General features: G+C 43.2%; 1 long non-coding RNA gene across 1 annotated transcript in view; it reads right to left on the bottom strand.

Annotated features, from left to right (window-relative positions):
- Positions 1 to 16,522: 16,522 nt before the first annotated feature.
- Positions 16,523 to 27,744, bottom strand: part of LOC127689263 (uncharacterized) — a 129,240-nt gene continuing 118,018 nt past the window's right edge. Inside the window, exon 8 of the long non-coding RNA XR_007978870.1 lies at positions 16,523 to 16,828. This is a non-coding gene — a long non-coding RNA (uncharacterized LOC127689263). The remainder of the gene's footprint in view (positions 16,829 to 27,744) is intronic.

The following is a 27,744-nucleotide window of genomic DNA, read 5'->3' as shown; positions in this document are numbered from 1 at the left end:
CAGATGTCAAATAGGACTTGATCACAGAGTGTCCCTACCTCAGTTTACCTTAATGTGGAAGGCTATCCTCATAGCCCTCCTTTGACCATGAAAGGAGTGCAAACAACATTTTCTTGCACTTAGACATATATGCAACTATACAATACACTACAGGTTTAGTGTTCCAAGTTGCATCTTGCATGCTTCTGTAGTCTACTAGTGTGGTCTTGATCCTTTCTTATTGACGTTTGAATGTGCTCCTCTCTCCTCGCAATGGAAGTTGGTCTACATTAGAACTACTTGTAGTTCCCAGCATTGTTTCCTTTTCTTCTGGTCCGAATCTGCGGACACTCTCCTCTCTGATTTGGCTCCTCATAGTAATTCCTAGCTAAAGTCTGCCCTAAACTAAAAATCACTACAATCGATATCTCATCCCCAACCCTAGACAAATGTCTAGCCAACCTTTTCTCTTTCCTTGAATTCATCATCCTTCATAAGACCAATTAATGAGTGTAGAATCCCAAGAGAGTTGTTGTACCTCAGAGCTCTCTCCAAAGGATGATACAGACCCAGGTTGCTGGATCACAGAGCTTAGCATTTGAAGTTACACCCCCATTTTCTGTTTTTAAAGTGGTTAGTAGACTGGTATGCTCCTTGAGGACAAAAGGGAACAGGCGCACACACACACGTGCATGCTCATGGGGTGAGGGGTGAGTCTCAGTTATACTTACAGCAGCAGTTGGTTAGTGCTGAGTAAGAAATAGAGCCATATTTGGTGACCTAAAAATAAACATTGCTTATCTCTCCGTGAGGGCCAGATTTTGCTGATGTGAACCAAGCTCTGTGGAATTAGCTGGACTCATTCATCCACCATGCATTACTCAGGGGTCAGCTGCTGAATGGCTAGTCTAAGTCCATCTCACTCACATCTATAGGTTGCTGGACTGGTCTTGTGGTGACAGAGTAGCTGGACTGTATGTCTATCATTGATCCTGTTAGCACCGTCTTACAAATGCAGGGTCAGCAGATATCCAAGAGAGCCAGTAGAAGTGCCCAAAGCCTGGTAGGGCCATGACTCAGAAAGAGCCTAGTCTTGCTTCTATCATATTCTATTGGCCAAAGAAGGTTGTCAGGCCAACTCAGTCCCCAAAGTCTCCACTGGTGGGCAGAAAGAGACATGAGTATGGATCAAGAGAGAGGTGAAAATTGAAGACATTTTGGTAGTTATCCCATAGTATCATCAATCAATGGTTGCAATTCTCAAATGCACAGTGTTGTGACCACACCTATTCTACAACTATGTCTATTTCTACAGCCTTGTCCACTCTGATATCTAGCTCTGTCTCTCCTAAGAATGACTGTGGGATGATCACCCACATACTAATCACTGACAGACTTATCACCATCACAAAGATACTCTAAGTAAATGGGATCAATTCTATGTCTTATGACTTGTGCCAAGGTATGAATTCTTAAGATGGCAATAAATCAAATGACTCCAATAAGTTTCACTATTTTCATTAAGAAGCAATCAAAAAACATTCAAATCTTCTTCAGTTAAAAGTTTGGCCTGACAGTTGTCCAGAGACTGGCGCCAAACTTGGAAAGGTCAGGGGATACTCAGCTTTGGCCTCTGGCCTATTTCTCTCCTTCATGGCGGGACTCAATAATCATGTGACTTTGAGGTCATTTAGGATGTTGCTGTTAGTGGCCCCTCGCTGCTTCATATGTACCAATAATGCCAAATATGACACATGTTTTGTTTTTGTCATGAATGGCTCTTATTAAATATTTATTGATTTTTTTTTAAATTTAGATGTGTGCTCATTTATGCTTTCTGTTGCTTTGAAAGATAAAGAGGTGTTGTTACATTGGAATTTGGGGAGCTTTAGTTTTATTCCTCCTTTAAAGCTGAATTATAGCCATGGTGGCACACACCTTTGATCTCAGCACTCAGAAGGCAAAACAAGTACATCTTTTTTTTTTTATGTTTGAGGTCAGGATACAAAGTGAGGTTGTGCCTCAAAAAAAGAAAGAAAGAAAGAAAGAAAGAAAGAAAGAAAGAAAGAAAGAAAGAAAGAAAGAAAGAAAGAAAGAAAGAAAGAAAGAAAGAGAGAGAGAGAGAGAGAGAGAGAGAGAGAAAGGAAAGAGAAAGAAAAAAGAAAAGAAAAGAAAAGGAAAGAAAAAGAAAAGAAAAGAAAGAAATCTGAATTATATCTAAAATTCTTTTCCTTTTGTGAAATGTTCAAAGGTGATTTAGTAAGGCCCACAGTACAGATCTCACTTTTTAAAATACATTTTTAATGTGGTTTAATTAACCCACATAACATAATACCATCTTATACCTACCTATTCAACTGTCTATAATGTTTAATATAGTTTCACTTTTTCATCTTATGCTTATAAACCACAATATCCATTTGGAAACCAAGTCCCTATTCCCTTCGACCTCAGCTCCTGCCTCCTCCTGCTTTCTGTTCACACCACAGACACACAAACACATATATAAAAAAAAAATCCCATAACATTTGTCCTCTTGTGAACGGCATATTTCACTTAGGACAAAAAAAGGATTTCCTTTGGTTTCATCATACCGTATATTACAATTGGCTTTCCTGTGGTTTTGTTCAGCTGGGTGATAGTCTACTGCATGTATGTACCTGCTACGTTTTTGTTTCTGAAGTCACCATTGTTGCTTCTATTTCTTAGACTTGAGGACTAATACTACTTTTGAGCATGGTGTGCTGATATCACTCCAGCATTTTGCTCTAACAACTTTGAGTATAATGGCTGCATATTGAAGCAATTATGTTCTTGAATTTTGAAGGACCCTCCTTACTGTTTTTGTAATAGTTGCACAGTTTTACAGTATATTCACACTGGAGTCCAGATTCTCTCCTATCTCTATCAACACTGTCTGTATTCTGGGTTTTCTGGTCTTGGTCATTCTAATGGGCTATGTTTTGTGGTCGTGACATGTACTTCAGTGATGGTTAGCGATGCTAAACATCTCGTCACATGCTCGCTGCCACATGTCTATCATCTTTGAAAAAACACTCTTTGTCCATTTTAAATCGGGTTTATTTGATTGTTATTGTTTCATTTATGCGTTTCTTTCATAACTGTAATAACTGCTCATAAAAATCACCAAACACAAAACCTAAAGCTTCAACATTAATCTGTGCATCATCTTTTCGTTTTTTTGTCCAGAGGAACCGGGCACTGTCTTGAATTTACATTTATTGTCAACTGGCTTCCATTTTTTTCAAAGTTTTTAGTACTACTGCATATATATTTGTGTATCTCTTGAGTGTGTGATGTGTATGCACACATACGTGCAGGTGCATGCTGAGAGCAGACATGGGATATCCTGCTCTATCGCTTTGTACTTTATCACTTTGGTACAGAGTCTCTCACTAAACCTAGAGCAGTGATGGCCAAGGAGCTGGAGAAATCCTCTTGTCTCCAACCCCACAGCACTGATAATAGACAGGCATGTGGCCAGACCCACCTTTTTATGTGGCTATTAAAGAAAAGAACTCAGGTCTTCATTCTTACACAGCAAGTGCTCTCACATACTAAGCCATCTCCTGATTCCCAATAGAGTCTCACTGTGTAGCCTCAGCTGTCCCGGAACTCACCGAGTTTCTGACTCTGCTTTTGGAGTGCAGGGATTAAAGATAAATGCCACTATTCTCAGCCTCTTCCATATATTCTTCAGAAAAAGACTGGTTTTGGTTTGAGTTTAAAACTTTATACAAAAGATACCATGCGGTGTATATCCTTTTATGACTTGTTTTTCATTCAGATTCTATTACTAAGGCTAATCCATATTCTTGTGTGCGTCTATTCTTCATTCAGTTTGAGGTTTATTATTCTATTATATACACACACCATAATATACTTATCCATCCTCCTGTCAAAGTGCATTTGTATCGGGTTTGCTTTTTACAAATAGTACCAATGGGAGCATTCTCATGCGTGTCTACCAATGTTGAAATGCAAGAGTTGGCCTTGCAAACATTCCCAGAAATGGAGTGTATGAGTTATGAAGTATTTGGATGTTCCATGTCACAAAACGATGCCAAGATGGCTGTGCAATTTTACATACCCACCAGCACAGACAGAAGGTTTGAGAGAGCACATTCTATCCAGTGTGTAATGTTGTCTGGCTTTCTTCTTAACAGCAAAACTGGTGAAGTCAGTATCTCATTTGCCCTTGATATGTCTTTTTCTGATTATTTATGAGGCTGGCTGTATTCTTCATATGTTTATTGGCCATATGTGTTTCTTTAATCAAATTAAGAATTCTGTTCATCAAGACACTGTGAGAGAAACTGAAAAACGAGTTACAAAAGGAAGATAAATTTCTCACCACTCACATAGCTGACAATGTTTGAGTGGGGAGAATATATACAAGAAGAGGATAGCTCACTTAATGGAAAAAATGGACAATAGAAATGACACGATTTCACAGAAAATCTCCAAATTATTACTGTCAGTAGTAAAGACATGCTTGTCTTCGCAGCAGCAGTTGGCCATATAGGAGTGTTTTTTCAATACTGAATGGAAATATATTTTTTGTGGAGACACTAGCTCTCTTGTTGGGGTGTTTGTCTGTTTGGTTTTGAGACAGGATCTTGCTATATAACCTAGGATGGCCTCAACATTAAAATCCTCCTGCTTTGGCCTCTAGAGTACAAGCATTACAGTCCATGCATGACCCCATTGAGTTACAAGTTTCTAACCAGTCCTTAGTTAGTTCTGGGATTCTTCTGAAGAGTCTTAAGCTGCCTCCTTTGCTGACTATATGATTCATCTCTATCCAGAGAAGATGATCTTGAAACTAAGATGCACCTGCATACTGTTGCCTAAGAGCACTTAGATTTAGAATCCCCTAAATGTAAGAGATGAAATAACTGGAGATAGCTCAACTGTTAGAAGCATGCACTGCTCTTGCACGGGACCTGAGATCAGTTCCTACTACCACATTAAGTGAATGATGACCATCTGCAACTCCAGTTCCTGAAAGATCTGATGCTTCAGGTCTCTGTGAGCACCTTCACTTACGCGCGCGCGCGCGCGCGCGCGACACACACACACACACACACACACAAGCACATAATTAAAAATCAAAATCAAACATATATATACATATATATATGATGAAATAATTGTCTTTCCCAAAGAGAAACCAGTATATTTTCACAAACATAGCCCTTCCAGAAGAATTTTGAGGGAAGCAGGGTGGGATGGAGGTGGGGGGTACCACCAGTCCACTCACTAAAAAAGGAAGGACCTAAAACAGCCTTTAGCTTAATGAAAATAATGAAAAATTTAAAAATATATAAACCACTACTCACCCACTCAGAACTAATTTCTTTCAAACATTCCCTGGGGCAAAGAAATGGTTAAGCATTTAGACTTCAAAGAATTTCCCTGCTGGGGCATAAGATACTCCTAAAAAGTAAGCAGACAGGGGAAGCCATCTGCAGACACCTGGATTAAGGTGTATAGACAGTGGCTTGCCAGTGATCTCAGATATAGACTATGCTATATCCTGGGCCCAAATAATCCCTTCCAAAGTCATGCCCCAGAAGCAAGCAAGCCAAGTGACTCTCATCTCAGTCACACCCAGGACGGCAAAGCTTCTTCCCACACTTGGGAAAAAACTGCAAGAGGGGAGATCCAATTTAGAGCAAAGCAATGTGAGGTGGGGAGAAGTACACGAGCAGGAGGCTGAGCTCTCTCTCGCACAGCTGTCCCTGTATCACTGATGGGCTTTCTAAGGTGTCGCTTGCCATTTGCAGGTAGTAGCAAGTGTCTCCCCATATGAATTCATTTACCCATCATGGACGCCTATTCATTCCCTGTGCAGTCATGTGAAGCCTAACTGTCAGATTATGGTTTTGCCCTAACCTGTCATTCCTGTGAGATCCTTTGCTGACACCTGGGTGGCCAGGGAGCAGTGAGAGGCAGACAGGCAACCACATACAATAACATGAAGGGGATAGAGTCAAAGACATCGATTTCAGATGTGGACACCAGAGGAACTGGCTAACAAGATGGCCCTGCCTATCTCTCAGCTGGGTTTGGGTAGGATAATTAGACATGTCTGCCCTTGAGAGAGTCAAGGAGAGATAGAACTTGTTGACAGGAATCTGGGAAGTATGGAGCCTGGTCTTCCTTTACAGCATAGAAAAGTCCCCCATTGCCCCACCCACTCACTGAGAGAGAGAGAGAGAGAGAGAGAGAGAGAGAGAGAGAGAGAGAGAGAGAGAGAGAGAGACAGAGAGAGAGACAGAGAGACAGAGACAGACAGAGACAGAGACAGACAGAGACAGAGAAAGAGAGAGAATGAAGTCAAGACTGGAGTCCACATTTGGCTCCATGACCTGGCTATCCTCCGGAGTGGATTAACCTCTGGGATCCTTCATTTTCTACCAAGGCTGCATACAGCAAACTTCCATTGTACAACTTAATCTCAAAGGCATGGGAAGACCGTGTTAATTCACTGAAACATCATTTTCTTAGCTATTTCCAAGACTGTTTCCAGTTCTTATGACAATCATTCCCCAGAGAGTTGACATCTTCGATAGGATCACAGAAAAGTCAGGTTATACATGATGAAGATGAGGGAGCTCCTCTCACCCCACTCTCTCTCCCATGCATTCATGCATGTGCACACAAACACACACACACACACACACACATACACATGCACAAACATACATACACGTAAGTGGTGGAGTGCATTTGTTTACTACACAGGATCTGCAAGCCAAGCCAGAATCAAGATTAGGAGTACAGGAAAAATCCCCATCCCACTCCACACACAATCATTTTCCAGCCTTATCTCCTTCTCTATCATCGTCTCCCCACTGCTCTTTGCAGCCCGGAGAGGTTCGAGGTAGTTAATGTCAGATGTCATTGAGAAAAAAAAAAAATCTGCGAAAGCCATTGTGGTGTCACCTCCAGGCCTTTCTACACTGACAAAGACAAGAACAGAGTTTGTAAAATACACACATTTCCTCCCTGACAGAAAACTGGGATGGCAACAGCCCTGATAAAACACATGCTGCTGCCCCTCCTCACAGAATGCTGGCTGCATATATTCAGAGCAAACCACTATCCTCTCTTTTATTGTTTAATTATGAGCTGACGCAGTGAAGATAAAGGCCGGACCAATCCAGGGCTCAAAAGTGCCAATCATTCTCTGCAGAGAAGCTGAGGCTCACTCACACCCTTTTATTATATTTGTTGTGATTTTAGTTTGTTCAGCAGTAAATGCAATATTGACATTTAGAACCTCAAAAAGGGAAAAGAAATAATAAAGAAAGAAACGGGCAACCAAAAACATCATTAGCTTCCAATATGCGAGCACTTTCTAACTGGGGGCCATGAGTACATCTCCGCTTTTTTTTTAATTTTATTTCCCCTTCCCCCTACCTAACATGTCCACAGAGGCATGTTTTCCAGTCAACAATGCATTCACGATCGATACCTCTTATGTACAGCATGCACAAGATCATGTTCCAGATGGAAGAGGAGGGGTTATTGAATGCGCTCACCAGAGATCATCTGACTGTGGCCAGAGCTGGGTGAGGAGACAGTTGGGGATCACAAGCTGGTCGGGTGGGAGCGAGATCTCAGTGTGCTGACTTACAAGGCTGGGAACAACCCCGCGAGCTCTCTGGCTACATCCATCTTCAACCCAAATCATCTTAAGCCCCCAGTACTGACATGCTAGCAGAAGTGGGAGTTATTTGGAAGGAAGTTATGCATCTCCTTCCCCTTGACATTTTCACAAACAAAATTATTTATCTCTCAAATTCGATCAGTGCCCTAAATATATTTTATGGGCATTAAAAACCTTCATTTTCTTTTTCTAGAGACTCTGTTTCAGGTGAGTCAAGAGGGACTCTCCCTGACTCAGTGTAAAGCCTTCTCTTCACACCAAGGCCTCTCTTCCAGGCCTTGCTTACTGCTGTGTTCAAACAGCATCTCTGGCTGCCCTCATTTGTGAGAATTTCCAGCTTTCTCAATAGACTGTGAGTGTCGCATAATAATGGCCTCATAGCATCCATCCTTGTATCTCTAGCATCCATGACAGCGCTGGTATTAAGTATGTGAAAGGTGGTATCAGGATAATGTCTCAAGAAATAGTAAAAAGTCTCTTAGAAGCTAATAGAAAACCCTGCAAATCCCCCCATGTTGTCTTTGAAACCAGCAGCCCTAAAGGACCATAGGAATTCCTGGAGCCTTTGGGTTGGTATTTCTTTGGCTTCTCTGCAGAAAAGATTCCAGCTGGGTGATATTGCTATGTTTTCTGGCATTTAATCATCCAAAAGTGAAAATATTTTTGAATATCTTCAGGCTAGGTAAATTTGGGGGTTTTAAGATTAGAAGGGGGGGAGATAATGTTATGAGTCTGTGTGCGTGTGTATGTGTGTGTGTGTGTGTGTGCGCGCGCGCACATGTGTGAATGCACGTGTATGTGTTTACATGTGTGTGTGGATGCATGCATGTGTGTGGATCGTGCATATAGGTGCGTTAGCAAGTGTGTGTATGCATGCATGTTTTTATGTGCCTATGTGTGTGTGTGTAGGCATGCTTGTTCTTTCCTCTCTGGGAGATATGTCAAAAACTCTGGCAAGCCAGAGGGCAAATAACAGCCTGCCCACTATCAGGCACGAAGCAAGGATGGCACATTCCATGAGAGCAGGGTAGCCATTTGTCAGCTTCTTTCCGACACAGCTCACAAACTTGTGGGGTTTTTTCCGCAGTGCCTTCATTGTGCTTAATGACTTTGGCCCTCGTTTTCTTTCTCCTCTTACCATATCCCTTGAATTCTACCCTCTGGCCATCCTCCTACTGTTCTAGTAACCGCTTCTGAGTGTGATATGTGATAACGCCATGTGGATCATGTCTCTTCCCTTTTCAAATTCAGCGCTGAGTCCCATGAAGAGGAAAATGTACTTTGCCAACCTTCCAACAGCCTAGGCCAGAGCTCACCCTTGCAGTCCACACCAGCCAGGGTGGACTATCAGAGCCCTGAGTCTTAGAAATTCTTGGCAAATCTTGCATTACATTCCACCAACCCATAAGGTTCACAGAACTGGGAAGTATCTGTCTCTATAGCCTATAAATGTTTACTAATGAGTAGAATCACATGGCTGTATCAAGAAAAGACGTACCATTGTAAAATCTGGAGATGGTCTTGGAGAAGCTACCTGTGCATAAGAACCTACATCTAGATGTGAGCCATGGGTCAGAAGTCATCTGCAGATGGGTGGGCTGTGGCACAGAAGCTCATAGGTGAGGCAGAGACCCCAGCTGGTAACCAGAGAAGAGGAAGAGTCAGTTGTAGATGGAACTGAAAGCCAGCCTAGCTTCTCGCTTCTCATCTGGTTTGCTCAGACCCTAGGAATGGTGCCTTTGGAGCTAGAACACAAAGTGCCTTCCATGGGGACACAATCATCTGAGACTGCACACATTGCAGAAAGGAGTGCCTGGCTAGAACCAAGCAGAGGCAGGCTGAGTATGAGAAAAGTAGACACAGATTTCTTAGGCACAACACAAGGTGTTGTGTGATCGACTGGCAGGAAGTGGAAGATTTGGGAGATCCAGAGGACTTACTCTGTGACCCAGGAGGTGTGAAGTGTCTCTGGACATCGATGACTGTCCTGTAGGCGACTGTTCTGAACAGCCACACTGCTGTCAGCAGCTGGGAGGCATTCGTCCTTGCCAGCGAGAGCTCACGATGAGATGGAGACGACATGTTACAGCATTTTAATCAGCCATTGTAGTTTGGAATGTTTTAATTAAGGTTTATCTGTTACCATTATGACTGTAATCCTGAGAAGCACCAAGCCTGCCCCAGCAAGGGGAACAGAGGAGGAAAACGTGTCACAATTAAAATAATAATTATTAATTTAATCTCATTAAGTATGGATTATTAATTATTGTTGCTATTCTCGTGCGCAGGGGGCAAGCCCCTTTCCTGATGGGGATCACAGCTCACGAGGAGGATGAATGTGCAGCTGTGATGGGGAACCCACCCCCTCTCTGAAGATGCATCACCCCTCCTCCTTCACTTTACCTTAGGTCTCCCCCAGAAATTGTCCCTCAAAAAATATACTTAATGGAAGTAGGGATCTACCTTGCACTTGACGAGCATGGGCAAGTCCCTAGGTTCCTTTCCCACTTCTTCCCAAAACATGGGTCTAGTGCCAGGCAGAGAGCAACTCCAAGTGTTGCTTCTCTTGTGATCCAAGCACTCACTTTATCCCCTTGTACAAGGTGAGCTCCTTGTTCTGCTTGGTGCCCGAGTGTGCCAGCCCAATCTTTCTTATTATGGACTTCTCGCAGGTTCACTCCCACATTTGGCCATGACTGGAAAGGTTTTCTCTGTCCTTCTTCATTGTATTTCTTCCAACAAGCACGCTTTCCATCCTAACAGCTACAGGGATTCTATGACTAATATCACTTCAGTTTTAGAGGAGGAAGAGGAAGAGGGGGCAGAAGAAGAGGGCGTGAGGGGGTAGAAAACACAATATAAAGAAGCCCGTCTACCCAGGCTCGTCGGCGTCAGGATTGAATTGTCAGCTTCTCCTTCCTCCCACACACCGCTGCGGCAATGAGCCAAAGCAGAACCTTACCCCCTCCGCACACCAACAACCCACTCCATCTGTGTAGAATGACTAATGACAGTCAAAGCAAAGCGACTAGGTGGCCTTTACAAGCTTCAGCACCTACCTGCTTTACTATAAGTCACTCTGACATCAAAAATGACTTCGCTGAAGATAAAAACAAAAGAAGAGGGCCACCTCAGAGAAATGAACTCCATACTAGGGCCTTCTTTCTTGTTTGGCCATCGGTGGGTCACATTAGAATGGCCTGGAAAGAGACATCCGTCAGACATTCATGCAGTGACACCATAGCCCACAGAATGCCCTACACAGCAAACTTTGGTTTTCCAAGTGTAGCCTAGATCCTGGGGCTCTTCTGCACTGGTGACTTAGGACCACTCTGGGAGTGAGGTGAAGCCAATTCAATTGGTTTAATCAGAAATCTCTGCTTTCCTGTGCTTCTGTGTATCTCTTTTGTTTAGCTGCTACTAAAAGAATTTTGTCTGCTTAAAGAAAAAGCAGCCCTGTGAGGTCCTGACCTAGTCAACACCTTCCTTTGGAGAGGAGGCTGGGGAACCTTCCCAGAGTCACACAGCTGTCTGGTGACAAGGATAGACATAGGAACTGTGTCTGCACACTCTGGCCTCATTCTTTCCACCACAACACACACACACACACACACACACACACACACACACACTTCTCTTGTGCCTGTACAGGGATCCTCCTGGTTCAGGGCTCTGAGTAGCTGTCTAAGGCTGGCATTTTCCTCTCGAGAGCATCAGGCTCAGCTGGGCCCACAGCTGTCAGCTGGTTAGACCACACCACACTGAGCTGCCTTACGATGAAGCTGGAGAGACTCAGAGACCCTTAGCCAAACCTCAGCCTCCTGCTCTCACACCCTGTGAAGCAGCTCTGTAGATGCAGCTCTCTGCAGTTCTTGCAAGAAGACCCCAGTAGACCAACGGTAGGCAGGCTCACACTTGTCTGAGGCCTGGTCAAGTGTTTTAAAGCCTGCTTCTTATTTACCCTGGGATGGGGTTCACCTCCAAGGCTTTGCAATGTGCAGCTTCTGTGGAGATTTGTGCTCCTCACAGATAAAGGCTGAGAGAAGGACAGCACCCCTTACATCTCAGCTCCCATGCATCAGGCCTACAACAACCCCACGGTCTCTCTCTCTCTCTCTCTCTCTCCTCTCCTCTCCTCTCTCTCTCTGGCCTCATTTGTGTGTGTGTGTGTGTGTGTGTGTGTGTGTGTGTGTGTATAGAGAGAGAAATATATACACATATAAGTATATATAATTATATATATGTATATATAAATGTGTATATATATGTATATATATATGTATGTATATATATATATATATATGCTGAGTACCTGTGCAAGGCTGCTCTCTCTCTCTCTCTCTCTCTCTCTCTCTCTCTCTCTCTCTCTGCCCTCCTGGAATCTCTCTTTAAATGTCATGTCACTTATTCCACTTACTAAAGTTCTTCAACAAGCCATATCACATTTTGGACCATCTCAGTTGCATGTATTATAATCATATTCAAGGAGAGCATTCAAGAGATGTTCTGAGAAGACCACATGCTTTTGAGCCTTACAGCACCCATAGTACTAGTGCATAGAACGTTAGGACACACCATCCACAAGCACTGCGACACTGTACCCTTTATTTGAAGATCCTTCATATGACTTACCTTTTCTTTATTTTTTAAAGATTTATTTATTTATTATATGCAAGCACACTGTTTGCTGTCTTCAGACACACCAGACGAGGGAGTCAGATCTCATTACGGATGGTTGTGAGCCACCATGTGGTTTCTGGGATTTGAACTCAGGACCTCTGGAAGAGCAGTCAGTGCTCTTAACTGCTGAGGCATCTCTCCAGCCCCACGACCTACCTTTTCAATGGCTATGGGTCTAAGGAATATCTTAATGACTTTTCATCAACTAATATATATCCCAGAACTTTAAGCCAAGAAACAACTGCTACATTGTTTCTAATTTTGTATCCTAATCTTGATATCTGGCTACCTCTGATTCCCAAATAAACACATCCTTTCTCCCTTCTAGATTATGTGACTTTTCAAAACTGAGTGCAAGAAGAGAGAGAGAAAAGAACAGAAATATTTCTATTCCACTGTTTCATGCTTCTAATGTATGTTTGACTTTCTTGCAAAGTATTTCTTGTCTCTCAAGACTTGAGGTTCTGGATCAGATTCGTCAGGAATTCCAATGCAATGTTGTTAGCCTTGAAGGCCCTGAAAGAGAAGAGCTTGGGAGTAAGGTTAATACTAAAAGAAAATCAGCTCAACTAGCATCGATCAAGCACCTACTATGGGTGAGATACAACAATTTGTAAGTCTGAAACACTGACCTCCAAGTTATACTGTGATACTGTGGGAGGGCAAGTGTGTGCACACATGCACACTTGTGCATAAATCCCCACGGGCATGCATCCAGGGACGTTACTGCCCACTCAGCCCTCCATTTTCCTGTAGTGAACCGAAATGGATAAATCTCTATAAACAGCCTTCCCTGTGTGAAGCCTTGGAAATAAGTCCTATTTACAAATATTCCACTGGCCCACCTACATCAAATGCCACGCTCCCATAGTGACTATAGGCAGTAACGTGAATAAAGCACAGAATGATTTATTTCTGCTGACCATCAATCACCACTGTTCCTGGACAGACGGGCAAGTGACCAGGCACAAGGCTGCTCTTGGAGGTGTTGGGGGATGTCTGCAAATTCTAGACTCAAAAGTCCCAGGGCTTCTGGCTTTGGGTACTAGAAAGTTTGCGCAGGGAAAGAGACGGTAGCATGCAGGCAGGGGACAAGGGTTCCTACCATCCTTCTTAGCCATTTGCCACCCAGGAGGGAGATCTAAGTCCCTTTAGTCATCGCTGCAGGAAAACGTTTTGACATGAACTCTCATACATCATGACGGGGGTTAGTTACCAAAATGCACGCATTTGCCTTCGCTGGATTCATTTACTACCCTCTAAATTATTTCTCAGCCTTGCAAATCTTGCTGTGACAGACGGAGCAAGGAGGGAGCACTAAGTGTTCGTTTTTCGTATAATATATTCCAATCCTGTTAGTTCGTGCTGCTGAAGGTAATATTTCTGGCATTCATTTAATGAAATTGACATTGATGAATGGTTAATTATACAAATTACATTCTTATTAAATCCCCTAGAATCAGTGCCTTAAATTTTCCTAGCTATGGGCTCCTTACAGTTGATACCTTTTATTTTATTTTTTTTTTTTTTTACTTTGCTCTGAGTATCTTCTCCGTTGGCTGCTACAGAACTCACTCTGCATATTTTTCCCTCCTTTAAGAAACTTTGAAAAGCATTTTAAAAAATCCCCTAGTTAAAGCAATTATTGAAGATAAGTTAATGTGCATGGGATGTTTAAGCTCCTGTTCTTGCATCCATTTTTTTTCTTGGTTTCTTTCTCCTCTCTAGACAGCTCCTGCCCTGGAAGGGTTGCAGGGAGGGAAGATTGTCTGTCTCCTGCTGAACAAAAGGTCTGATGGGTCAGGGAGGCTGTGAGGAAAGAGAATTTAGCTGTGTGGCAGAGTCCCTCTGTTGGATGCTACAGATCTATCTATGTATCCTCTGACAAAGAGTAGATGAACCAGACTAATAGTAAAAGATCAATAAGTGGCGATGAGTAGCCCCTGGAATACTAAGTACCTCTGTCTGCTGTGTTTCCAAGAGAGCAGGCTTGTTCTTGCCTTCTCCCTGGGGAGTGGAAGGATGAATCAGGTTCACCGAGTTCATTTTTCTGTTACCTGGCTGGTCACAGAGGCAACCGATATTTACTGCACAGCTGTTACGGAATGAGTTCACACCAGCCAACACCAGAAATTGGGGACAGGCTCAAGGAGTTGACTCAGTTGTAGCAGGAACTTCCCCTTAATGGACTCTGTCAACCTGGATTATTTTTCTACCAAGGAGAGATAACAGAAAGACTCCCTAGAAAAATCAAACCCAGTTTTCAAACCCACTTCATCTTACGATGTCTCGAGTATATGGACCAAGACACTTCCTTCTCTGGGTGGGAAGAGCCATAGGTGGAGCACCAGTGGACTCCAGAGGCTTGGGTCTGGGGTATTTCAAGCTGAATTTTCTCCCTGAACCTTTCCTTCCCACAGCAGGCTCAGCCAGTGAGCATCCTGTTGCCAGGGTAGGTTAGGCTAGCTTGATTATTTTCAACTTGTAAAAGCATGTGTCTTGTCTGGGCTCCTCAGCAGTGAGCTGTGGCTGGAAGCAGCATTCTGTGTCCAATCACCAGTGAGAATAACCGTGACCTGATTTCAGTAGAACCTATAGAGAAAGCTCGTGGTTTATGCTGAGTGCCGTGAAACCAACCAAGCTCTGAGAAACGGCCTGTCTAAGGTTTCACATGTTCCTTGAGCATTTCCAGGGCTTAATTCTCAAGTGACCCATCAAGGAAGTCATAGAGCAGTGATTAGGGCTGTGTACTTTGATCATCAGAGAGATCTGGGTTCAAATCTGAGCACCACTCTTTCCTAGATATGGAACCTAGATATGGCACACACACACACACACACACACACACACACACACCACATGCCACACATCTTTGTCCTCACCTAAAAAACTGGATGCAATGATAATACTTTCAAAGTGGCTGTGCTTTTTCAGCTGCAAGAACAGAATACCCCTCTAGCTATAGCTTAGACCTCAAAATCACGTATTGTCTCTAACAAAAGGTGGAAAAGTTAGATTAGCCTCAGTGTTTTTCTGCCAGCCAAGTGATGTAATCAGAGAGCTAGACTCTGTCTTAGGATTCTACCTGTTTCCAGAGCCTGTTGCCTTTCCATACACAACGTGGCTGTCAAAACTTAAGAGAGCTTCCATACCACAGAGGAGCAGCGGGTAGCACCAACTAGTCCTTGCATGCCTTTGTTTGTTCGTTTGTTTGTTTAGAAAACAAAGTATTTTCCTCAGAAATCCCTTTGCAGTTTTTTTCTGTACGGCTCATTGGCCGTAACTTGGCAAGATGCCAGTAGTTTGGCAGTAGGCAGGTAAGAGACAAGGAAATTGGAAGTGGCTTTTGAGTATCTAATTCAGCTCCGTGCCTCCTTGGAGAGTGAGGTTACATCTAACCACCTCTATTTTTGCTCTGACAACCTCTGTGTGGTGTGTGTTTGTGTGTGCATGTGTGTGTGTGTGTGTGTGTGTGTGTGTGTGTGGTGTCACACTCCTGCATGAAGGCATGGAGAATGGACAGAGCCGAGCTGCAGAAGTTGCTGCGGCAGGGGGAGGGGGCAGGGGGAGGGGCAGGGGGGAGGGGCAGGGGGAGGGGGCAGGGGGAGGGGCAGGGGGAGGGGGCAGGGGAGCAGGGGGAGGGGCGTCTCCTTCTGGAGTCTGTCCCCCGTTCTCTAAGGCCACTCCTTTAGAGGCCGCCCCATCCAACCTGCAGGAGCTCCCCTTCTCTCACCACCTAGGAAGGGAAGTTCTTCTCTGACTCTCGTTCCAGCCTCTGATTCCATCTCCATCTGGGCCAGAGTCTGCCTGTGCAATCACATAGCACCAGTTTTAATTGTGTAGCAAGGGGAGGGGGTGGGGGGAGCTGGGCAAAATGACTCAGGTGCTGGAAGCTCTGAGGGTGAATGTAATAAATAGACTATTAAGTTAACCAAGTTTTCGGCTTCACTAGTGAGAGCTGCCATCTATCTTGTGTGGTTTTCTGCATGCTTCATTACCACATATAACCATACTGAAAAAATATGCCTTATCCTTTATAATGAGATGATAAGTTCCCATGGTAGACAGAGTGCCCCGCCCCTATCCAAAAGCTCTATGAGATGGAAGGCATCTGGGGAGATAGATCATCACTCCATGTCTAAGGGACAGTGCAGGACTTGGTGGCGACAATACCTTTAATTGTATAGCCCAGAACACCCCTAGAGGCTCAGATGCGTAAAGACTCAGACACTGTCCACACATAGTATAGAAGAGGGACATTGACTCTGATCACTAGGTAAATGACTCCAAGGAGCCCAAGTCAAAGGCTAGGTTGGCACCACCCCTCAGTCAGTCCGACCATCTTGTAGAACTTTGTCCAAGAGAATCCATGAATATCCACAGGGAGACAGAGTTGGATGTGTTGTCCAGTGCTGCCTCCTGCTCTCCCTGGGGCCTTGGGCATTTATCTTCTCTTACCTTGTCTCTTATCTGTAAATGAGGGGAATTAGGACAATATTAGAAAGGACTCATTACTCTGCACACTGCCAGTATCTTTGCTCCTGATTTTATATATATATATATATATATATATACACACATATATACATACATATATATACATATGTATGTGTATGTGCATATGTATATGTATTTCAGATCAGATAAATCTATAAAAGTTATGAAAGACCATGTATATTACAGAATTGTTCCATTCAAAGGGACATAGCTGGCTCTTCAGTCTTTAGAGAATCCCAGCGCCTGTCCCTAATACACAGCTGTACACCTTCATGTACAAGTTTGAGGAAACACAGAAGCTGTGGTGAGGACATTTTCTAGAGCCAACCCACTTGTCTGGGGGAGTAAAGGGGCTCAGAGAGGAGGAGAAAGGGCCCTCTTCTGTCAGCATGTCTGTAACAGAATTCACTGCAGGACATCAGCAGTGCCATTTCCCACCAGGAGGTGCCTCGCTACCCCTCCTGCTTCTTGGGTATGCATTCCTTGGGGTCCTGTGCTTCCCAGTCTGGGAGACTTTGGGCTGGATTCTGATAACCGGTGGACAGTCTCTAGTCTGGTCTCCCCTGGGGTCACAATTATTTAGATAAACCATTTCAGTATAGTAGTCCATAAACTTGCCTTCCCTTCCCCTTCTGCAGCCTCTTCAACTTGCTGGATCCCCACATATTAATTAATAAATAAGGGGGAAAATATTAATTAATAAATAAAGTCAATTCACCTCCAGTCCTCAAACCTAAAGCATGGATAATAAGATCACCTCCTCTTTCTGTCTGTCGATCAAAATGTTAGGTTGACCCTGCCTCCTGAATCATTTCCTCTCCTTGTCTAGGATTACTGTTATGGATTCCTGAGTGGTCTCTGGACTTCCAATCACCCCTCATTAATGCATTACCCAGACAGCTGCTGAAGTGACCGTTTTCCTGCTTCAAACAGCTTCCCGTCGCCCACAGAATAAAGTTCAAACTCCTACGCTTGGCTTACAAAACCTTTCATGAGTTGACCTGTTACTTCATTTCTTTTTAATGCTCTACCTCCACCAGGCCAGTTTCCAGCCATCCAGGAGGCAAGCTCTTTGTTCTTGAGAGCGACAAAGACAGATGGGAGGCATTGGGGTGCCCCCCATATTACTTACTGATTAACCTCCTTTGTCCCTATCACTCCCAGGCCCCCGGATACAGAAGAATTGTCTAACACTGCTCCCTGCAGTCTTCAATCCCATCACAGCAGACTCCCCTTTCTGAGATTCCACTCCAGCCCTCACCCCCATATGAAAGCAGATGTAAGCCTATGTGGAATGTTTTTGTCATAACCTCAGTCCAAAATGGTAGGCTGTTAAAATATAGAATAGAGCCTTAATTAATAACACGCTCAGTGCATAATCACAGAGCAAAACAAGGAAGGTCTGGCCCATTAGCTCAAGCATGCTGAGTGCTGTGAACAGCAGAAATCCATTTCAAAAGACTTGAACACAAAAGGTCAGCTCATTGGCTCAGTTGGACTTGATAATATGAGACTAGTGTGTAAATAAAGTCTACGATACTAGGATGATGCGTTCAACAGATAAACGAAGCCAGCGGGGAGACTGTTGATATCAGTCCCTCTGAGAATCAAAGAGACGGTTAGAATGGGGCCTGGGCAGATTTGAGGCCTCAGTGTGAGGGTCTTCTATAATCACTGACCTAGAAAGTAGCCCAGTAGAACCAGGCGTACCTCCTTTTCAGATAAGGTTGACCCTTCATGTGTTTACGGGTTCACAGCACGTCCCTTCAGGTCGCTTTTAGTTTTTGGGTAGAGGTCACATACTCTGCCATCTTCTCTAGGCATCTCAATAAGGGGGCAGGCACATTTCCATTCCAGCACAGCTTAGGACACTGAATGAGTGTGCAGATAAATCACATCAGTTCCTTGGAACCCATTACCTATGACCGTCGATTAGGCAAAAGGTAAAATTAGTCCCTAAGAAAGAGTGAATTGCAAATCCCCTGATGGCTTCCCTACTAACTCCTTCAGGTGCCTTGATAGTGAAACCTGGAGAAGAAATTAATAGGTCCTAATGAGTCCTTAGGCAGTAGTAGCAGGGCTTCTAGGTAAATGTCTGTATCAGAGGATAGGTTTCTTTGGGTTACGAAAGAGAGCATGCGTTGGGCAACATTGTCTTGACTCCAAGTAGAACCTGGCAGTTTGAAGCTCTGTCTCTTTAAGTGAGCTGAACAACAGCCTTCCTCACACTTAAACTGTCTCAAGCCCCCCTTCTTATGATGCTCTTTTGTTTGAATATCTTTGATGGACTCAGGACTGAGTAGCCAAGATTTTTCACATGCATCCAGTAAGTGCTCGAAAACCTGACTTGAGATCTTGTTGCCCTCAAAACTCCAATCACCATGAGATACACCTGAGGATTGCTTTGATCTGAATGTCTGAGTCCCCCTCCAAAATGTGTACATTGAAACCTAATCCCTGATGTCGTCGTATTAAGAAACAGAGCACATGGTAGGTGAGCAGGTCTCTGCTCTCTTGAATGAGAAAATCTCTCTTGTGAAAGAGGCCCGAGGAAGTGGGTTTGCTCCTTCTACCACTTGAGGACACATAAAAAGCACCACGAATGAGCAGCAAGCCTTTAGCAGACACCAAATCTGCTTGCTCCTTGATCTTGGCCTTCAGAACTGTGAGCAATAAATCACCCAGTTTAAGGTATTTTGCTATTTCAGCCCAAACTAACACAGGGATAAATCTGACATAAAGGTAGACATAAAGTCTTTGAAGTCTCTTCTAAGCTACAAAATTCCCAAAACACTCCTCAAAAGCAAATTGCTCCTGGACTGGGAGTGTAGCTCAGTGGTAGAGTGATTGCCTCCCAGGCATGAGATCCTGATGATCCCCGGCCCTAAAAAACATAACAACAACAACAACAAATTGTTCTTCTTTCTGGAACATTCCAACAGAACCATGTGACCTTCTAGTCTTCTCATGTAAATCTCTAGTCTCCAACTAAAAATACTTCAAGCTCAGCCAGAGCTAAGAGTTCACTCAATATCACAAAGGTAATGGGAGGGCCATGGCCAGAAGTAGCCTCATTTGCAGAGAAGACCTTACACAGACAGAACCTGCAGGTGTATACTGAGATCACTTCCCTCCAGACTCTTATGCTAGAAAGGGAAAAATGAAAGAGCAAGGGAAAACACAGTCTACTGTCTCAAGCTTATTTAAATGCTTCTGTGGGCAGAACTGGGCTAAAGAGATGGCTCAGTGGTTAAGGGTATTGACTGCTCTTCCGAAGGTTCTAAGTTCAAACCCCAGCAACCACATGGTGGCTCACCACCATCCGTAATGAGATCTGATGCCCTCTTCTGGTGTGTCTCAACACAGCTACAGTGTACTTAGATATAATAATAAACAGAGCTTTTTTTAAAAAGGATTTAGAGAAAAGGTTTTTGGCACATCCCACTTCTATCCATATACTCACAGGACTCTCCTTGGACTGTGGAGATTCTAACGCCCCTCTGCTTTGCTCCGGGACTGTCCTCAGAGTGTTCATGATGGGTGAGGCTCTGGGCTCCCATTTATTTTTCCCTCTTCAGTTTCTGAGCCAATCCCAAAGGTGGGCAATGAAATGGAAATACAGATGAGCCTTGGAAACATGGAAAGAAGCAATTATAGACTCCTTCCTTTCCCTGCTCCCTTCGCCCCGTTGGTGCCTGAGAATTAGCATAAATTCCTTGGTCAGGAGAAGCTATCAAAATACCATCCATCTGGATCTAATTTCCAGAGCTTCTGGGCTCAAAAGTGACCAGAGTTAAAGGTCTATTCATAAATTTTTCTCTTGCAGTTTGCCAGAACCCAAATTCTGCCTGCAAGCTGTCTGTCCAGGGCAGATAACAGATGGAACTGGCTTGGATTCTGCCCACACAGCACAGTCTCTCACTGACCAATCAACTCCGTGCCTTTCCCAGCCAGCTGTGGCCTTGTTACCTTGAACTTCCTCTGTCTGGGTCTTCTGCTTTCCTCGGGCCCTCTGTCTCAGCAAGCTGGCTACAACATATTGCCTACCTTTCCAGATCCAGTTCTACAACTATCTAAACCTTGGAATCCTTCCCTTCTGCCTTTCCAAATACTATTTCTTTCCTTTCTTAAAAATTGATTAATTTTGATCATTTTATATACATATGCAGTGTATTCTGTTTCATCTCTACCAGTATCTTTCCTAGATCCATGGATTTTGCTTTGGCTTTGTGACAACCTGGGTGACCACTGGATTGAAATTATCTATTGGAACCATCAGTGGGTACCTAACCGAGGACAATGATGCCTCCTCTCCCTGGTTTTATCAGTAGACAGTTCATCAGTAAGATGTAAGCCATTTATTCCTCTAATTTTTTATCCCAGACACAAAGGGGGCAAGGAGAATCTTGTCTTATTATACTACTTTATATAATTTGAGAAAGGGCAAACTACTAATAATTGGCTTTTTATCATTTGAAATTTAACACAAAGCAATTATGGCATTATTCAACTAGAAGTGCGAGAAATAGTTGATGGGTTAGTCAGTGGCTTTGTGTTAGTTTGGAGGGATAACAAGTCAAAGGAAGAATTGGTTGTATAAATCAAGAAAATATTTTTTTTCATTTATCTAACTAGATAACCAAGTCCTCAAGTATTATAGGGCTGTTTTAATTATTCATTGTATCCTCATAGTTCCATGCACAAAAGGAAGGACATATACTGTGTGTGTGTGTGTGTGTGTGTGTGTGTGTGTGCATTTGTTCATCTATTCTATATTCATCAGTTCTTCACCTATTTATTCCCCTCCCTGCCCATACCCCTAGCAATGACCACCAGCTCTTTACAGCTGGACTTTCTCCTGTATTATACAGATGGAATTGTACTATATGCGGTCTTTTTTCAGATTGGCATATATCATTTTACAATGGAGTTATCCTTGTTGTGACCTGCTAGCTCTTTCTTTTTTCCTTGCTCCATGGTAGTTTTGCCCACCCTTATTCATCTGGCTTTGAGGGGCACTTTTGTGGCTTTGTGGTTTTGATAGATAAAAGTACAGTCACTAGAAAGCTTCACAAAAAGATTGAGTGTATACATGAGCTCTCAAGCCAGCTGGGCAGATACGCAGGAGAGTGAGTGCTTGGCCTCATGGTAAGACAATGCCTAGCCTGCACAGTGGCTCTGATATGGTGCCTTCCCACCAGCAGTAAGGAGAGTTGCTTGCCTTGTGGATGCCATGAGCTCTTTGGATTGCAGCCACTATAATATGTGTGCCAAGGTATCTCAGTGTTCTTTTAACTTGCATTTCCCTGGTTACAAGTGATAGGAAGCATCTTTTGTCATGCTTCTTTGCCATCTCTTTATATCACTTGTATCTTTTCTTCATTTTCAGATAGGACAGCTTGTTTTCCCACTGTTGAATTTTGAAGAGTTCTCTGTATATTTCTCTGTATGTTTCTTTACTGATATGTGATTTATCAATATTTTCCCTAAGTCAGTGGTCTATCTTTTCTGAAGACTGACACTCTCAAGAGTTTCTTCAACAAAAAAAGAGAGTTTATTTTAATAACATCTAAGTTGGCAACTTTTAGTCTTAAGGAACACGGCTTTTATGTTTAAAAATCCCATTCCCAAAACCAAGGCCACACAGACTTTATTTCCCTCTATTTTTCTTTTCAAAGTTTTATGTGTATCTCTAAAATATATCATGAGTTAGTTTTTATGCACCATATGAATTGCATTTATTTTCTTTTTTCATTTACATGGCTAATTGTTTTTATTGACAATACTGTCTTTTTTTCACTGAATTGCCTTGTACCTTTACTTTTAAATCAGTTGATGTCACCTGTCTATGTGTATTTCTAGGCTCTCCAACCTGTTCCACTCATCTACTTGTTTAATAGTTCACCAGCACTATGCTGTCTTGGTTCTTGTAACTTATACTGGGCCTTGAAATCAGATCATGTGAGTCTTCCAGTTTGGTTCTTCCTTGGTGTTTGCTGACTACTCCAGGGCCTTTCTCTTTCCATAAAAATATTTATACTTACTCTGCCAATATCTATAAAACAATTTGCTTGGATTTCTGCTGTGGTCATATTGACTCTGTAGATCAGTTGAAAAAATAATTGATAACATAACAACATTGAGTCTTCCAATCTATGAACATGGATTTCTTCTCCAGTTCCTACAGCTCTGCTTTCATGTCTTTCTTCCCTTGGGGTTATTAGTTTTTGTTCCCACCTTGAAGAGGAGAATTGATTGCCTAAAATTATCCTCTGATCTTCATACCCTCCGCCCATAGCCAGCAGCATGCACATCTTCAGTCACACACATCAAACACACAAGCCCAAATAATAATAACATTAATAACAATTTAAGTTAAAATCTAAAAAAACACAGTAACAGAAAACAAAACTTCTGAATATTCATTTTTAATCTTCCTGTACTATACCAAGAAATTTTGGTGAACTATTTGAGGGTGTTCTATATAAACAATCATGTCATCTGTGAAGAAGGATAATTTTAATTTCTCTTCCCGATCTGTATTGTCTTACTGCACTAGCTAGGGCTCACAGAACCACCCTGAATGGGAGCTGACATCTTCATCTCCTTCCAGCCTTAGGACAAAAGTCTTCAGCCTCCTGCTTATGTGTGTGTGATGTTAGCTCTGGGTTTTTCTTTTATTACATTTTTTTTTAAAAGTCTTCTATCACAAATCACTTAACAGCTTTTGCTACAAATGGACATTGAATTTGTACAATGCTTGGGATATTTGTTTATTTTTTGGAGCATTGCATTGCTAGTTATATGGCCATGTAGTTTTTGGAGAAGTCAAAAAATATCAGAGAGACGTTTGAAAGGATTAAAGTAGGAACTGAGGCAAGAACTGAAGTGACCTAACATAGAATGGAGGCGGTGGAGAAAACCAACTCTGAATGTTTTTGGGAGGAAGGGACAGCGGGATTTGCAGCTTATTGAATGTGGTGGAAGAAGATAAGAAAGACACCAAGAGTCTTTTAGACAAGGGACTTGAATAGCTAGAGGGATCATATTTAAACACACTGACTTATTGAAGACTGTGAGAGACAGCCCAGTAGGGTTACCAGTGTCTTTTTGATGTGTTACAGTTTCCAGCAGCAATAAGACACACACACACACACACACACACAGAGAGAGAGAGAGAGAGACAGAGAGACAGAGACAGAGACAGAGACAGAGACAGACAGAGAGAAACAGACAGAGACAGACAAACACAGAGACAGAGAAACAGAAACAGAGAAAGATAGGCACACATTCACACAGAGAGAAAAGGGAAGAGGGGAAAAAGGAGAGAGGAGGAGGAGGAAGAGAGAGAGAGAGAGAGAGAGAGAGAGAGAGAGAGAGAGAGAGAGAGATTTTCTAGAAATCAGTTGAATCCACAAATCTGGAGCTGAGGGGATAGGTCGGGGCCAAATTTATAATTTTAAAAACCATCTGTATCTCAGTGGTATTTGCAGCCTTGGAATCGTATGCCTTTACCTTTGGAGAAAAATATCAATGGAGAAGAGAAGAAAGCCCAGGAGCCCTCCAACATTTGCTGGCTGGCTGCGCAATCTGACTCATGGGAGAGGTTGAATGAGTGAACCGCTCTCGGAGAGCAAGCATCCAGCATGCACTGCAGAGATGCGAGGCTGTGTGCTTGGAAAGATGTATTGCTTCCAAACCAGGAGTTAAAATCTTACTGCCCATGCTTAGCAAAGCCCTTAAACATGCACTGAAATATTACAAGAATTTCCTAAAGGAATGCAAGGACTGGGGACCATGTTCATGGTTTAATAGGTGGGGTGAACAGCAGAAAGACACCCTCAGAGGGAGAGGAGGTGACCATCCAAGGAAAGAAAAAGGAGGTAAGCCATGTGAAGCAGCCTGGGAAGAAGAGAACTCAAGACAGGGAGCTTAGGTCTTAAGGCCCTTATCTTTTCATCTGTACAATGGGTGTAGCCACTCCCTTTCTCAGCCAAAAAGTGGAATTCCTGTTCAAAAAAGCAAGAGGAAGGTTTGCATCCCAGGGCGACAGGGAAAGCAGGGGCAGTCAAGCTGAAAGGTAGACACTGCCTGCTTAGCTGATCAACAAAAAAGTGTCAACACTTTTGCCAGCGGTTGGGATGGGAAGTGCTGGTGAATGAGAAATGAGGCTATCCCTGAAGACTCTTCTCATTCTCCCAGTCCACACACCCCAGTACCAGAGGAATAATTCTTTGCTGCAGTGTAAGTAAAATGGAAGTGAAAGTTAAAAGACCAGGTAAGGCACTGAGGGCGATTACATTGTTATTAAAAATGAATGGCCTGCCAACAGTTCATCAGAGATTTGAGACAGCAAAGGCCACCATACTATGCTGGATGCCGTCAAAGGAGGGCCTTGTCTTTAAGGGACAGTCTCTGAGCCTGGATGCTCAGTCACACTGAAGGAAAAAGCACTCTGGAGATAATAGTGCAGCTTCTTCCCAAGGCCAAGGTGCTACAGTCTGTGTTTATGTTTCCACAAAGCTCTAGTGTTGAATCCCTTGCCTCTGACATAATGGTAACAGACAAGGCATAGAGGCAACTGGGTCCTGAGGAGAAAATCTTCACGAGTAGGAGGGCTGCTCATGTTTATCAGCTTTCTGTTACTATTACAAAAATAAGGAGACAAGATAATTATGAAGAAAAAGGTTTGTTTCACTCACAGTTTGGGGAATCTGTCGGCATAGTGGCTCAGTTCTGTTGAGGGGCCTCTTGGCTATATTACAGCATGGCAGATCTTGTGAGAAGAATGTATGTGAGAACAATGATCACATCCCAGGACAAGATGGTAAAGATAGCAGGGTGGTACCATACACATGCCTTTGAAGCAACCCTCTAGTGAGCACTCCCCATGAATTTTCACATGAGCTACTGTAATCTCTTCCAAGGATAGGGTCCCCAATGACCTACCCAGCACCCACCAAGCCCCACCTCTTAAATATGCCATCACTTCCCACCAGTGCTACTTTGGACATAAAACCACTGACACACGGGCCCTTCGTGAACAAATTCAACCTAAGCCAACACTGTCCATGCCAGAGATGTGTTCTGGCATTTCATCAGGTGATGTCACAGCTAGAAGTCACCATCGGTCCTCATCAAGTCCAGATCCCACTCTTTCCTCGCGATCTTGGACTTTTCGGTCTCCAGAATTCTCATAACTAAAGTTCTGCCATTTATAACATTTGATCACAGCATCCTAAGCTGACCAAAACTCAGGCTCAGCCATCAGCCTCTCAGAAAGTGCTCAAGTTGTTTAGAGACAAAAATTCCATGTCGTTTCAGATTCTAAAGAGTATGGCCATACAGTTCTGTCCTGGCACTATGAGTCATGGAAATTCTCTCCAGGCTGCTGGGGCTTCAAACTGGAAAATACCAACTGCTTAGGTCTGAACAGCATTCAGAGGACTACCCTGGTCCTCCCCAAAGAAGAGACAGACAGACAGACAGACACACACACACACACACACAGAGAGAGAGAGAGAGAGAGAGAGAGAGAGAGAGAGAGAGAGAGAGAGAGAGGCTATAAATATCCATGATATCCAAAAATGGGTCTCAGAACCCAGGTACCAGTACAACTGAGTGGCCTTGAAGAGAGACTGTGTGGAAGAGAAGCAGAGGCTCGATTGTTTGCTAAGGCCATCACAGCAAAGTAGGAGTCATTCCAGGTTCGGCTCCAGGGAAAATCGTTTCTGCAGAGGCTGCCCATCTCTCTCTCCTCTCTGCCATTCTTCCTTCCACCTTGCATTGCAAGTCAAAAGTTCACCCTTTAAAAACCCATTTTCCAGGCAATTCTCTTCTGCGGAACTCCATTAGATGCAGAGGCAATGTGTGCAAGCGTGTATGTGAGCGAACCGGCGCTTTCCAACGCCATGTTATTGCTCTTGCGGCAGACACTCCTAGGCAGGCAGTTTTGATCCAAAATGTTTGTGGAACAGCTTAACATCCAGCCACGTATGCACAGTACTTCTGAAAGATACTCGTGAGGTGGAAATTGTTTGTGTAGAATTCAAGGAAATAGAAAAAGACTTCACTTTGATTGAATTCATTAGTGCTACCTTCTGGGGTTGTTGGATTTTGTTTTGTTTTGTTTTTTAACTGTGACTCTCAGCTTTCAAAGTTATTCTTTGAGATATTTTGTTCTCCATCCTGGAGTTTTTCAGACCTTTGTTCTTTTGATATTTCTTCCAAAGTGGTATCTTTCTGTGAAATAAATTGGACACAAAGATGCAAAGCTATTGGTGAATTGAAGTGTCTTGTTCAAAATGTTTCCTAGTCACCTGAGCACTTCCTAGGATGGACAGCAGCTGCCTGAATTTGTTGGACTAGGAGATGTGACTCTGAGACTGTCCTCAGAGCCTATCACTCCTAGGAGACTCTCAACAGACGTCAACCCATTCGAGATCCAAACAGAGCATTGTCACTACAGCAACATGGACAGATCTATGTGTCTGTGACCAAGAACGTTGTCTTTTGTTTCTCTGATGAAAGACCTCACTGCCAACACAGATGAAATTAGTAAAAGCAAACCTTCAGCCGATAGAAAACAGCAGTGTGCTTAACCCTCAGAATGAATGTCAGTCCGCAAGAAAATGAGCTGAGTTGCTGAAAAGAGTTGAAACTTGGCAGCCTAAATTACCAACACATTTTCCTGTGCCCAAATGTAAGACTGTTTCTTCATCGCTTTAGGTGAATGGAATGGGTTATTGTTCAACAAAAGTCATTACTTTTTGTCCCATCTTTGTAAATTCTGGAGCTTTTTCAACAACCCCTGAGAGCTACAGGGGTAATGGACCCCCTAACTGGCTCTACAGTTGGCAAGTAGCCCACTCCTGTTTCCCCCCTCCCTA

Source organism: Apodemus sylvaticus, chromosome 7 (assembly GCF_947179515.1).
Source record: "Apodemus sylvaticus chromosome 7, mApoSyl1.1, whole genome shotgun sequence".
Lineage (NCBI taxonomy): Eukaryota > Metazoa > Chordata > Mammalia > Rodentia > Muridae > Apodemus > Apodemus sylvaticus.
Note: the sequence above shows the minus strand (reverse complement) of the source record. Positions and strands in the feature narration are given on the sequence as shown.